This window comes from Motacilla alba, chromosome 13, assembly GCF_015832195.1.
Source record: "Motacilla alba alba isolate MOTALB_02 chromosome 13, Motacilla_alba_V1.0_pri, whole genome shotgun sequence".
NCBI classification, from domain to species: domain Eukaryota; kingdom Metazoa; phylum Chordata; class Aves; order Passeriformes; family Motacillidae; genus Motacilla; species Motacilla alba.
This window is the reverse complement of record NC_052028.1, coordinates 11,582,101-11,595,434: the sequence shown is the minus strand read 5'-3', so window position 1 is coordinate 11,595,434 and position 13,334 is coordinate 11,582,101. Positions and strand designations below refer to the sequence as shown.

Sequence of the window (13,334 nt, the reverse complement as noted above, 5' to 3'; positions counted from 1 at the left end):
ATCAATAGCCACATTTGGGAAGAAATTATCTTGTTGGTTCAACCTAAATTCCCCTTAGCTTAAGACTAAGTCCTCTCATCGTGTTGCTGGTTATGTCACTGTAATACATGTAAATATAATTTTAAAAATCAATTAGAAAAGTTAATCAAAATAATTAATTAGGAACATTACATAATTTCCAAGGGTTACCTGGGAACAGAGCCTTACCCCCTCCTGGCTATACACCGTCCTCTCAGGGACTTGCAGAGAGAGATAAGGTCACCCTCAAGCCTCCTTTTCTCTGGAAAGTTTTTTGTTGGAAAGTAATTGTTTTCTCAGTTTTCATGAACGTTAAAATTTAGCGCTTTGCTCCTCAGGAAACAAACAGCCCCATAACCCTCTTCCTCTGAGCCTTTTGGGAAGCAGGATATCGTGCAGCTATTGCTTGAACACGTTTTTCAAATTACACATTTTTGATTTTTTTTCTGTGTTCATGTCTATTTCTGCAATTTACATCATGACTTCTAACTTTAGATGAATGTAAACCACATCTATCTCGTGCCTCCTCTGATTGTGGAGGAGCAGAAAAAGGGCTCCTCTCACCGAGCCAGTCATTAATAAACCCTACAAGGCAGTGATACAACAGCCAATATTCAATCTGCAAATCGTTATTTATTCTCCTGAAGCCCTGCAGTCGTTTCTGTGCTCTGTTAGTGTTTATTTCTGATCATTTGAGGCAAGCTGTCTGTTCTGCATCAAACACTCCATCCAACCCCTCTACTTTTCCAAAGCTCCATACTTTTATTCAGATCAATACACGACCACTAGAATTTTCCTGGAATTATTATCTAGCCAAATATTTGGAACAAAATGGCTGGTTGACTTTACGAAACAACTGAAAGTAATAATTTCAGAGAAAAACACTTGAAGGAAAGCAGCCATGTTTCTCTCATTGCTCATGGAGGAGTTCTGACCACGTACGTGCTGAGGATGGCGTTAGAAACTCAAATTCTTTCCTAAATTGGACATTTTGACTCTTCCATGCACATTTACATGGCTTTATCTCAGAAAAAAAACTTACATTAACAGCATGTAAATTATTTTAACTACACGGTGACAGCACTTTGAGGAGCAGGGGCAGCAGCTGTGTCGGGGTGTCTGTTGTGAGCCCCAGGAGGGTTCAAAGGAGCCCCTGCTGTGTCAGGAGGGGAAGGGCGCTCTCTCCCCAGGACACTTCTGCATCATTACCTCGGGAAATGAAAGGTATTGGTGGAGATTACGCAGGGATCTCCCTCTTCATTTCCCTGACAAAGTACAAGGGCCTCTTTGAAGGACTTCAAAAGACGGGCAGGCACACAGAACTCCAGCAGGTACCAGCCTTTACTTCTGAAGAGTTGACTTCAGAGCCTGCTGAAATAGACGAGAAGTTGTAACAGATTATTCAGCAGCAGTTCATCCAGCTCCAGCTCCCCCACCTGCAAGCCTCCCAAGGCTCCATCCCCGCTCCAGTTCAGCCCCCACGATGTTGTCAAGTTGTCGTGTGAGTGCCGTGGGGCAGAGGTGTCATCTCAGAGTGTGATTTGACATCATGTCTGTGTGTCACCTCGAACAGCGCCAGTTTCCAGGAGGCTTTTGTGACTCCATCCCCTGAAACAAAAGCCAAATGAGATTGAGACAGCGTGGCAGCAAGGAGAAAAACACTGCCCAGGGCTTGGGGGGATCGTGTTCCCCGTGGAGGTGGAGAGCTTAAACCCCCATGGGACCTGCTGTAGTAAAGGGGAGTGGTAGGAGATTTAGGAGTAGCCAGGGGGAGCTGCTGTCAGCCAAATAATAAAGTACTGGAATGCTCTTCCCAGGGAGATGGTAGAATCACCACTCTGGATGTGTTTAAAAAAAAAAACTGGACATGGCACTTGGTGCTATGGTCTAGTTGAGGTGTTGGGGCGTGGGTTGGACTCAGTGATCTTGGAGGTCTCTTCCAGCCTCATTATTCTGTCATTCTGTGATTCTGTAGTCACCAGGGACAGTTTCCATGAGTCCTTCCAAGGTGTTTTAAACCTCCCTGAGATTTGCTCTGACAGTGCACTGGTGACCGTGGGCACTTTCTTTCCTCTGAGAGTAAAACCACCCTGAACCTGTCCCTCTTTCTGTGCACTCACCTGCAACAGCTCCCATGTCATCGTGCCATGCCTGGGCTTTGTGCTGACAGTAACTGCACGGTGTGAGAGCAGCAGCCAAAGGACTGGAGGAACAGAAGGAGCATCTGTCTGACTGTTGAAGGGTGAAGGAGCCCCTTTCCTTCAGAAGTGTTGCAATAAAGATGTTACTATTTTTAAAATGGCACCAGTGGAAAAGCAACAAAGGGATTTGTTGTATTCCTGATGAATTCTGGTCTGTTTGGGACCTCTTTGCAAGAATAAACATTAAGGATCTCAGAAATGTTAACATTTTCAGTGTTTCTGGTTATACACAGAGGTTTTGGGGGGTGGGAGTAACAAAACAAAACTTGGGCTGTTACTGAACTCACAGCACAAAATCAATAAAAAAAGGACACAAAAGCGTTACATTCAATTTAGGCAGCAAAAGATCTCTTCTTGTGTTATCCAAAACAAAGCATACATTAAACCAATAGAGTTATTGCACCAATCTCTCTTTTAATCTCCTAGGATCATAAAAATTTCAATTTCTCTGTGAGACAGTTCTAGCCACACACAGCACTTGGGATTTTTGTGTTTATAAAACAGAACCCACCTCTCCTTTGAAATTGCTTTGGCTCCTGAGTCACCATCCAACCAATCTTGTCCTCAGCAGGCAAACAAGCACGTATTTTACAGTCAGTGAAATATTTTCTTTCAAAAAGGTTACAGAAAACATTTTCTAGACATGTATTCTTTTATTCCTAAGTAATAGAAGAGAAGCAATAATTCATATTACTTCTCTATTTCAGTTGTTTCAAAAAAAAACTGTTAACAAGGCTTCATATTTTAAACAGAAATTTGATCTTTACAGTTTTCTACTAAATGAGACATAAAAGTATTATATGTTAGGTGTTGAAAATAATGAAAGCTATCAGAAGCAGCACAGTTTAAAAGCCTGTCTGTAGAGACTTTATGAAGAAGAGAAACCTAGTGATACATTTGTGTAAAATAATGATCAGTGCAGAACAGGCCAGGCAAGCGTTCCCATTTCTTCTTTATTGCTGATAAAGGAAAGGGGAGAGCTTTTGAAATTGGAATTCTAATTTCATTTTCAGATTTGGAAAGTGAAATGGAAGCATAACAATTCAAAGCTCAGAGGAAGAAATACCTCCAGCTTTACTGCCAGTTGATCACAGAGCAGTATAGGATATCTGCAAGTATCCAAAACCCACTAAAACTTCCCATGGATAATGCACCCATCTAAAAAATTCTGTCAAGATAAAAAAACCACAGGAGCTGAATAACTTCCCATCTAAAGAATAAATTCATCACTGTCTAAAAGACCAGAACAAGTTCCCCAAGGCCCTGTGTCACCCTAAGAGTGTATTAGAGGGGATTGAATACAGAGCTGGTGGCTATTGAAAGCAAAGTCTTGATGAAGTCTGACTCTTCATAGGATCCAGAATATATTTTCTTTAAGTAAACATTTTAGTCCTACTCATTTCTTTCCTCAGGAACATTAGGAATAATGTGTCATTATCCCCAACTAAGCTGGAGCTCTCCTCAATGAACCAGAAAAATGGTCTTGCCTCAAGAAACAGATTCTGAGTTTTCTCCCACAGTTGATAAGTTGTGTTCTCTATTTACTTCTACAAACCCCTGTGGAGCCCTGAGCATGGTCTGTCTGTGGCACACTCATGACATTTTCCTGAAATGAATCAGGATAAATCCCTCCTTCCTTTTATGAGCATGTTGATGCTTTTGATTCATGTTGGGTGTTTTTTGCTGTTCCCAATGCAGTGTGTTTGCTCAGATCCCTTCACCACTTGTGAGGTACAGAAATGTGTTTCACTGAATGGGAAACCCATTCATTAATAAGGAGCTGCCTCTTATGAAGGCATCAGCAGGTGGAATTAGAGTGTTCTTTGTGCTGAGTCTGTTCACTATGACAAGCCTGACTTGGTCTATGTGGTTTGTGAAGGAGAAGCTCCCCAAAGCTCTGGCACTTGAGGGTGCAGCTCTGATCTGAGACTTTGCCAGCAGCAGCAGTGAAGCCTCCTCAACAACAGTCTTTATGTGTGTGATGGGAGGCAGGTACATGCTGCTTCTCACTCCCCACCTGAATGATTAAAAAAACCGAGGTATAAAGAGATTAAAAAGAATACCTGAAGATGAATATCTCCCAAACCCAGTAGAGTCACTTGCTGTTCAGCGTCGCTGAAAATTCGTAACAGTCAGGCATGACTTTTGGGATACCCTAAAATATTCTCAACCCAAGAGCAGTGAACTGGATTGAGATAAACATCTATTCCTGTCGCTGTGAAACTCCATCTTCCAGCACAGCTGCCCCACAGCTATCACCAAAACAGCTGGATGGCAGGGTGACCCCCCACCATAACTTAATTTTATCTCAGGAATGTAGAGCCAACAAGGAAAAGGAATCTTCAAGTCGTCTGGCTGACACTCTCTGAAGTCTCTGCCCTGCAGTGCAGACAGGAGGCCCACAGATCACACACACAGCTGCACCTTACTTGGCACAGGCAGGGATCTGCTCGCTGTGAAGCTGCAGCAGCAAGGACCTCTGGGAGAACAGGATAAGGTTCCTCAGGAAGGCTGAGCCTCACCATCTCCCAGCAGTGCTGGTCCTCACTCCTGCCCAATAAAAGCTTCCTCAAAAGGCTGACAGAAGGTATGGACACACTTTTCGCTGTGGCAGCAAAGGGCAGCACAGTGCCAGGGGTGAAAGCAAGAGCCAACAGCTTCTCTCCTGGCACAGCAGAGCTGGTTGTCACAACAATGGAAGAGCTTTACTGAGTAGGGACAGCAGAGTCTTCTCAAAGCTGATCTCAGATTGCAAAATGAACAGGATCCCAGTTCCTGGGATCCATGATAAATGCCACCGATTTCTGGTCCCAGAGCATTGAGACTGTTTTTTCAATCTTGCCTCCCACAAGATAATTAAATACATATTTTTTAGAGAGAGCCACCAGAACAAGCCACTCCTTGCACTCACATCTTCCCCTGGAGATGCAATGAGCAACGGGAGAGATGTGAATCATTTAGAGCTACATTGGAAAGAGCTCATATAGCACTAGAGCTTCTCTGGGATATACAGAACACATCTGAATCCCTCCAGAGTCTTGCTCATTCTCCTGCTCTGCCATGTTTGTGAGAATGAGGCTCAGGTGTGCTGTCCAGTGTCACGTCTGAGGTATGTCTGTGATGCTGACAGTGTTGCACCAGGGCTGTACAGTCACAGCACAGCTAGGAGAGAAATGCTCCTTCAGTGGAGGCTGCTGGCTTACACCACACTCCTGCTCTGGGACAAGTACTGGGATGCCACTCCAGCAAGAAGGCATTTGGCTTGAAAACAATAACCAGCTCCAACTGTCAAGTATAAAAGGTGCAATCCTGGTCTCAGATATTCATGTGGTTTCAAACAGAGCAAACTGAGTGGATGATCAAGTACTCTCACACAGTGACATTCACAACAATTGCATCTCCTGGTGTTTTGAGCAGGATAATGCCATTATTCCACACAAGGCTGCTAATCTCAGCTCCAGTCTTTCGGCTGAAGTAGACAACATCAAAGCTTTAACATCTGCACCTCCTACCTGGTATCTGTCTACTGTCTCTCTCCTCTCCCCTCCCTGCTCCCTAGTCCATTTTGAGCTGAAATCCTTGCCTTATCGCATTCAGCAGTTGTCTGATCATTGCAGGAATTAAAAGAACTTGGAGCTGTATCTTGGCTTGCATGACAGCATTTCTAAATGTCTGCAAGTCTCTGGCAAGCAGAACTTGGTGCCAGGATCTCTTTTCATGTAATACCTTGGAGTGACTTGGCATATTCATGACTCTGAAGGGTCCCTGAACAGACATTCAGTGGAACAGTTTGAATCGAGCGTCACAGGCAAGCTGCCTCCAGCCTTCAGAGATCCACTGTCTTACAGAGGTTTTGTGGACTGTGAAGTAGGATGACAGCCAGGCATGAAGTCCCATACCCATGCTTCCTTCCAACAAGCACTGACTTGTTTGTACAATCCCCTCTGATAATATACTGTTGGAAAGTCCCAGCCAAAATAATTTCCTTGTCACACTGTAGGGCTGCACCTGTTTATTAATGCCCAAAGGCATCTATCTGATATTTATTAGCACAATGACCTGTGAATAGAAGGAATGAGCTCTATGTAGCATTGTGGTAACCATGAAACTCAAGAAGTCCTAGATGTTATAAAAGGGCTATAGACATCCAAGAGAGTTTATTAACCAGAAAATTGAGCTACCCCAATGCCTACAGTACAACAGAGATAGGGATTTTATTATCAAATAGACTGATAAGAGTGCATGCCCTTGTAACTCTGTATTGAAAACATCAAATCTGCGCTGTGTTACAGTCACTGCAACATCAATGTTATATTAAATTCTCTTTAGGAACTTCATTTGTAACTTGCTTTCATAGATCATCAGTTATCTGAATGCAGAACTGAATCATTTTTGCCACAGGACTGGTTTTTAAGTGGAGACAGGGAAAGGCGTGCATGCAAGGGAGTTTAATTTATTTATTAATTTAATATTAATTTATTTCTCCTAAGATGGTGCAGGGTACCAGAAATATCAGAATACATGGGAGTGTGACCAGACCGGATGAGAACATTGTAACAAAGGGAAAATGAGAATCAGAAGGCAGCTGCTCATTCATCTGTGGAATGGCCCCATAAGGATCCAAGGGGAATCCGTGACTTGAAACAGAACTTGAAGAGACAAAACAGTAATGAGTGCACTGGAGGGCACAAAGAGTTTCTGCCCCAGCTCTTCTGTTTGACAGGACTCCCATGGAGCTGCTGCCATGACCATTAGTGATTGTTAATGAGAAGTCTCAACAAGAGAAAAAAAAGCTGCTGAAAAATTCCAGGCACTGTCACCACTAAAAACCCTCCCACACCTTGATTCACAAATCACTGCTTTTTTGAGTGTCTGGAATAAATATTTACCCCTGAGAATTCAAAATTTGCTTTTCTCTGAGTATTTAGCAGCACTTTCCAATAAGATCTGCCTCCTAGATCCGCAGCTGATGGCAATACAATCGTTGTAAGATGTGTTCAATGACAATGCCTTTTGCTGCAGCAGCACAGATGACAGGATTTACAAGCCTCTGGGTGCTGCACTTGTCCTGTCTCATAGAAGAGAAAAGCAAGGCTCAGCAGTTTAAGATCAACTCATCAGGGATTTAACAAAACTGGAAGAGAGAACTGGCTGAAAAGAATTGTGCTTTCTATCCAGAAGGAAATAAAATGTAAGTGCTGTTCTTCAAGGGAAGGTGGAAGAAGTGGCAATTAAAGGTTTCCTGAACTTGAGCTACACAGGACAGTGAGAAGGAAGTGACTGCTGCACTCACAACAGGCATGGGGAGTGCAGAAAGGTGAAGGCAGCACAAGAAATAGTCCTGAGGTTGACTCGGAGACAATTTGTGAGGCACCAGGCTCCTGAGGAAAGGCAGGTTTGGACACGATCACTGTGGCCTCCTGTCACTTGTGTCCCTCTGTCCTAGAGAACCACGGTCATGCTGTGAACATACCCAGAGCTGCACACCGGAGGCAACGCCCACAAAGGGAAACGTGAAAAACTCAGTATGACTGGTGCAACTTGTAGGGAAACTTTTGCCTCATAATTGTTTTCACCTGTGAGGGCTGGAACAATGCTGCAAATGCTGCTGCTTTTACTGGTGTAGAAACAGGCGTGGATGAGTCAGAACATGGAAATAGCTCAGCTGACAGTGAAACAAAGAGCCTGGTCTCCTGCCATAGTGTAGAGGCAGTCACTGTGTTTGGAGAAGAGTAGTTCTCAATTGTGCATTCCAGCATACAGAACAATTGCTCAGAGAACCTAACATTTCTGCAGGACCTTGTTACCTCCTTTAGCCCTTTTGTTCCCTGCAAAACTTCCTTCCAAAGACACTTTCACCCAAACTGGCACATGCCTTTCCCTTTTTCAAAGTACTTGCAGAGCTTTTTCCCCACTCTGCTTAAACTCCTTAATCAGCTCATTTTTCTTCTGCTTTTCTACCCAGTACACACTGGGAATGACAAACCTGAATGTAACGTGGCACTCTGGACAGGACTTGATGATGGATTTCTTGAACTACTTGGCACATCTCCACTGCCAAATGCAGGACAAGAAGTATGTGTGGTTGCAGTTGGAAGGGATCCCAAACCTCCTCTCAGAGGCTGGTGGTTTCTCACACAGCACTTCCACACAGATGCTGCACACCTTGACCTGACAGGCCTGGAAAGCAAAGGCTCTTCTCCATATCAAGCTCAAATGTTGCCATGCACATAATCTTGTGAGCCTTCCTCTGTTCTTGGTTGAAAGGGTGAAGCACTTGCTGCCCACTTGCTGCCCACATATCTCACCCATGACAGGCAGCACTCTCCCAAGTGCTACATTCCCCCCATCATGTATGGACTCAGCTGCTCCCTGTCACCACAGGAGCTCCCAGTCCACTGCAAATTGCTTCCAAGTGGTAACGGGGCTTCACTTCCAGATTGTTATTTTGGTCGCTGCAGCACAGCACTGCTCTGAAGGCACTGGACTTCTGCTGCTCTTCACTCAAGCCACACAGATTTCTGTCCCTGAGCCTCCTCTTGCTCTGTGCTCTGGGTGGTGGTGGGACCACACTGGGGCTGTGCCAGGGACAGCACAGTGGCTGTGGCTCACCCCAGGGCTGTGAGCCTCATCTGATCACACCTCTACCAAGCACTATAGGCACACTGTCCCTTCTGGTAGTATTGAAGATGGTGGAGGATTTGCTTGTCTGCAAATCATGTGAGAACAGACACTTATTTGCCTCCCAGCACACTCTCTGCACGTAGTACCTGCATGTCACCTGCTCTGTGCTCATCGTGGCAGCACACTGCCTGGCCCCAGCCCCTGACTTCTGGCTATTGAGCACTGAGAGTCCAGAGGACAATGGCAAGAACAACCAGAGGTACAGCAAATGAGCCCTGCAAGGAGGTACAGAAAAAAAAATTACTTAATTTAGTCTGGGGGAAATGGAAAAGCTGCATGATGATACCCTTCAAATAGGTAAAAGTGCAGTATAAAAGGCAATAAACTATCATCTGTGTCTGCCAGGGGACAAGAAGTGATAGGTTGCAGTAAGGGAGATATATTGGTTACAATTAGGAAGGGCTCACATTAGACTGTGTGGGGAGCAGATGAAAGCACCATCACAGGAGCCTTGGAAGAGGTGGGACACCTTGTGATCAGGAATGGCTTAGCCAAAGAAGCTCCATCTCCCTCACATTTATTTCCTATGATCTTTTTTTATACTATGCACATGAGGAAAATGCCCCAGAACCTCTCCCCACACTCTGGGAGACCTGTGAGCAGTGCTTTAATGTCTGTGTCTCAGAGACAGGCTCTTGCCAGGCTGTTCCAGCTGCTTGGGCTGCAGTGAGATTATCTCATGTCCGTTTAATGACGTAATTAGAAAAAAACAGGATTCCAAATGAACTACTGGGTATTAGCAACCCAACTGTCATTGATTTTACATGAAGCCAACTGGAATTTCACAGAACAGACTGCAGTGCCAGGCAGACCTTACAAGGACTGCAGTAAGACATCTTTGCCACTGTAGCAATCTCATTCCTTGAAGCAACAGACCGTTTCAATCAGTTCTTGCCATGGTAGTTTTGTTATCTTACTTTTACTTAATTGGTTACTGCAGGGTTGTCTTGGAGACTTAAGATCTGCTCTTTGAAACCACTGGATTCTTACATGCAACCTAGGAAAGAGAAATGGGATTTCACACAGTAACAAAGCTGGACCAAAAAATGCTGAACCCCTGCATAAATGCATTATCTGGTGTCCAGCAACACAGTAGTCTGCTGAGCTCAACCTTGGAGACTGGCTCCCAGCAACTGAAGCCCTAAATTATTCTTTTAATAATCATGTCTGAATTCTTGTCTGAAGTCAACTGCCACTGCAGAGGGCAAGTCAAACTTTACTCTGGCCTTGTTGCCTGGGTTTGCTGTCCCTGTGTGTACACTCACCAGCCCTCAGGTTTGGTTGCCCCATCCTCAGTTTTCACATCCAGATCTCTTGCTGATACTTCTTTGGAAGGTTTTTGTTTCTGGCGCTCAAGTCTTGGCTGAGAGGAGTGCAGCCAGGCTGGGTGCTGATTGCAGCTGGCAGGTGGATTAGAGCCCATTCAGATGGCTGTGAAATGCCTCTGCGAGACAGAAATGGCAGAACAATGGATTATTTCACCATGAAGAGCCCAGAAACCGATGCAGACAGTCACGTGGAGGAGACAAGCTGAGGAGCATGAAGACATAAAGCAATTTTCGCTTCCACAAGCCCCACGAGATCTTTCCAGCTCAAAGTTTTGGAGATCTGCTGCCAGCTCCCTTCCTCCTCACCTAAGCTGGTTGATTTCTCTGAGGTACAGGATGTTCTCAATTTTTTCCAAAATATGTGTGAGCTACAGTTGCCAAGTAACAAAACCTCATCATTCTTTTCCTGAAATGCATAATTCCTCATTTCTCAGTTTCATGGAATGGACAGATGAAGCTGTGATCTATGACACTTGTTCACTATCAGGATCATTTCGACTCCAGTCTTGCCCCTGGATAAATCTATTGGATAGAGAGTTCAGGGTGAGGAAGGGATCTGACTGCCCTTTTGTCTCTCATCTTCAAAAACAAAACTGGGGATGCATTTCACGATTCACTGAACTGACTCAGTGACCAGTGTAATGAGATTTCATTAAGAAAACAGCAGCACTGCGGCCAGGGAAAGGCAGCCTGACTTTTTTTTTCAAGAGGTGTCCTTCCTCCTCACCTACTGAAAAGCACTCATATGATCAATCCCAAGCAAGGTCAGAACAAAACTGATAAATCCCACTCCTTCACAGGAACTGGGAGCAAAATTCAGCTCATTGTAGTATTTGTGGAACTAAAGGAGGTCCACAGAAGGACAAACAAGATGATGAGGGATGAAGAAACTGTCTTAGGAGATGTGACTTGAACCAGGAGAGAAGAATGCTGAAAAATGAGGACAGCACCAAGATCTGTAAAAGGAAGAAGGTCCTAGGTAAGCTCTGGTTCAGCTGCTGTTCAGGAAGTCCTGGAACCAGCAGGCATTTGCTGAATCTAAGAGGGGGTTGGTTTCAACAGATAAAAGGAAGTGCTTTCTCACACTGTGCAGGTGAACTTCTGGAACTGGCTGCCCTGGGAAGCAGACAGAATTGTCAGAGTCAGGCAGCAATTAGACAAAATCACAAGCAAAAAGCCTAGACATGGACACTAAATGCCCTAGGCAGAGATGTCCACTTTAACGTAGCTGATACAACAATTGTGGCTGTTATTAGAGGAATGAGGGGAATGGACCACTAAAGTGGCCAAGCAAGTGTGTTTCCCTAAATAGCATCTTTTATTGCCTCAATCTGCAACAGAGTACTGGACATGATGGATCCAGGTTTGCTGTTATTTCTTACTTGTCTCTAATTTGATGGAGGCTCTGTTCTTTCTGCACCATGGCAGAGTTCATTCCCCTTTGATCCTGCTCCCAGTAGAGCCAACAATCTACCCCAGGTTACATAAAGAACCATATCACCTCCAGATTTCATCCAAGGGTTCACCTTCTCCTGAATATCTTGAAATCTTTGTTTCTCCCCTAATTTCCTTCTTCCTTCCACACACCAGCAAGAAGCACCATGTGGCTGAGCTGCTTGTAAATCTTGAAGATGAGCAGTGTCTGAAAGTTTGTGACACATTAGCAGAGCGACACAGTGACAACTCCATGTCTGTGCACTTCAATAAGCTAGTTATAAACAAGAGGGTTTCTCCTCTAATGTTCCCAGTCCTTGCTACCACACTGGAGAGGACTGGACTAATGAAGATTTCCTCCTGTGAGCTCCATGAGGCATCTGCACTATTCCTTCTGAACTCATTACAGTGAACAGAACATAGAGCAGAAAAAGCATTTTTTTGTTGGCTATAAATCATGAGTGACACTAAAGTATTGCTATTAGCAGCAGAAAAATGCTTTCCTCCCCCAACCTCATCCAGCCCCGTGTATGTACAACACTATGGCAAAGGGTGATGGGGTGTCTGGATGGAAAATTAAATAGAGGTTGTGTTGTCTGAAGATAAATTGGTACCTCCCTTGGCGTGAGTGACTTTGTCTTTTTCTGATTTGTCTTTTAACTTAAAAACACTGAGACTAGAGATAAGGATGAGCTTTAAAACCTAGCCTTTGTCCCCTCCCAGGCTCTCCTGAACAAGTCCTGTCTCTGAAATGAGCTCAAAATGAAGATAAATGTTCTGGCAGTAATATGCAATATTATTTTTGGCATTTGAAGAATCCCAAGCTAGATAAGGGAAAACTGAAAGGAAAACAAAGGTCTGGTTTTTTCAAATGCAAGCGACCAAATTCTGCTTACCCATATGAACCCAGAATCCTTTCTTTTTTTTTCTCCAGATTATTGCAGTAATTCCTGATTTTCACCAGAGCAGCTGATTATGGGGCCTTATTTAAAACCCAGCACATTCAGAGACTCTGGTGGAATCACACAATAACACAACTGAAAGACAAAGGCAGGAGAAGACAGTGCCAACTCCCAGCTCCTGCCCAAAGGCTAATTTGGTTTTGGACCATGTTGGCTGTAACAATGATAAGATTAACACCTGATATCAAGGGAAAGGCTGAACTGTCTGAGACCTCCTTCAGCAGAACAGAACTCACTCCAGCTCCTCTGGCCTATTAGCATATGTTAGAGGAATGGCCTCTTTCCTGGACTAGTGTGTATTTCCCTATAGAGCCTTTGTGCAAAGCTCAGAGCAGTGTTTCTGCTGATACATTTGTGGGTCTGTTGAATAAAACATGTGCCATTTGACATTGTTTGCTTGGGCTTCCATGGAGAATGGGAGAGGGCACCTATTACTGTAAGGCGGAGAGCCATGAGGGGCTGCATCTGGCCTTTCAGGAGCAGGATGAAGCCCAGGCAAATGCAGGAGCATGTCACATTTTTGATTCTGAGAGAGCCCTGACCAAAGGACACAGCTCACCCTGCATTGATTGAATGCCAGCTGAATATGTTACCTTAAGACAAGGAAAAATAAAAAGCCCAAACCTTTGCCCTCTGTACGTGCATTACCTAGTTACAGATGTGTATGCTTTGGAATATAAATGGGAAGGGAATAAGCTAAGTGTTTT

General features: G+C 44.3%; 1 pseudogene; it reads right to left on the bottom strand.

Moving 5' to 3' along the window:
- Nucleotides 1-7,424: 7,424 nt before the first annotated feature.
- LOC119706677 lies at nt 7,425-9,015 on the bottom strand (annotated as a pseudogene).
- Between the last annotated feature and the right edge of the window lie 4,319 nt (nt 9,016-13,334).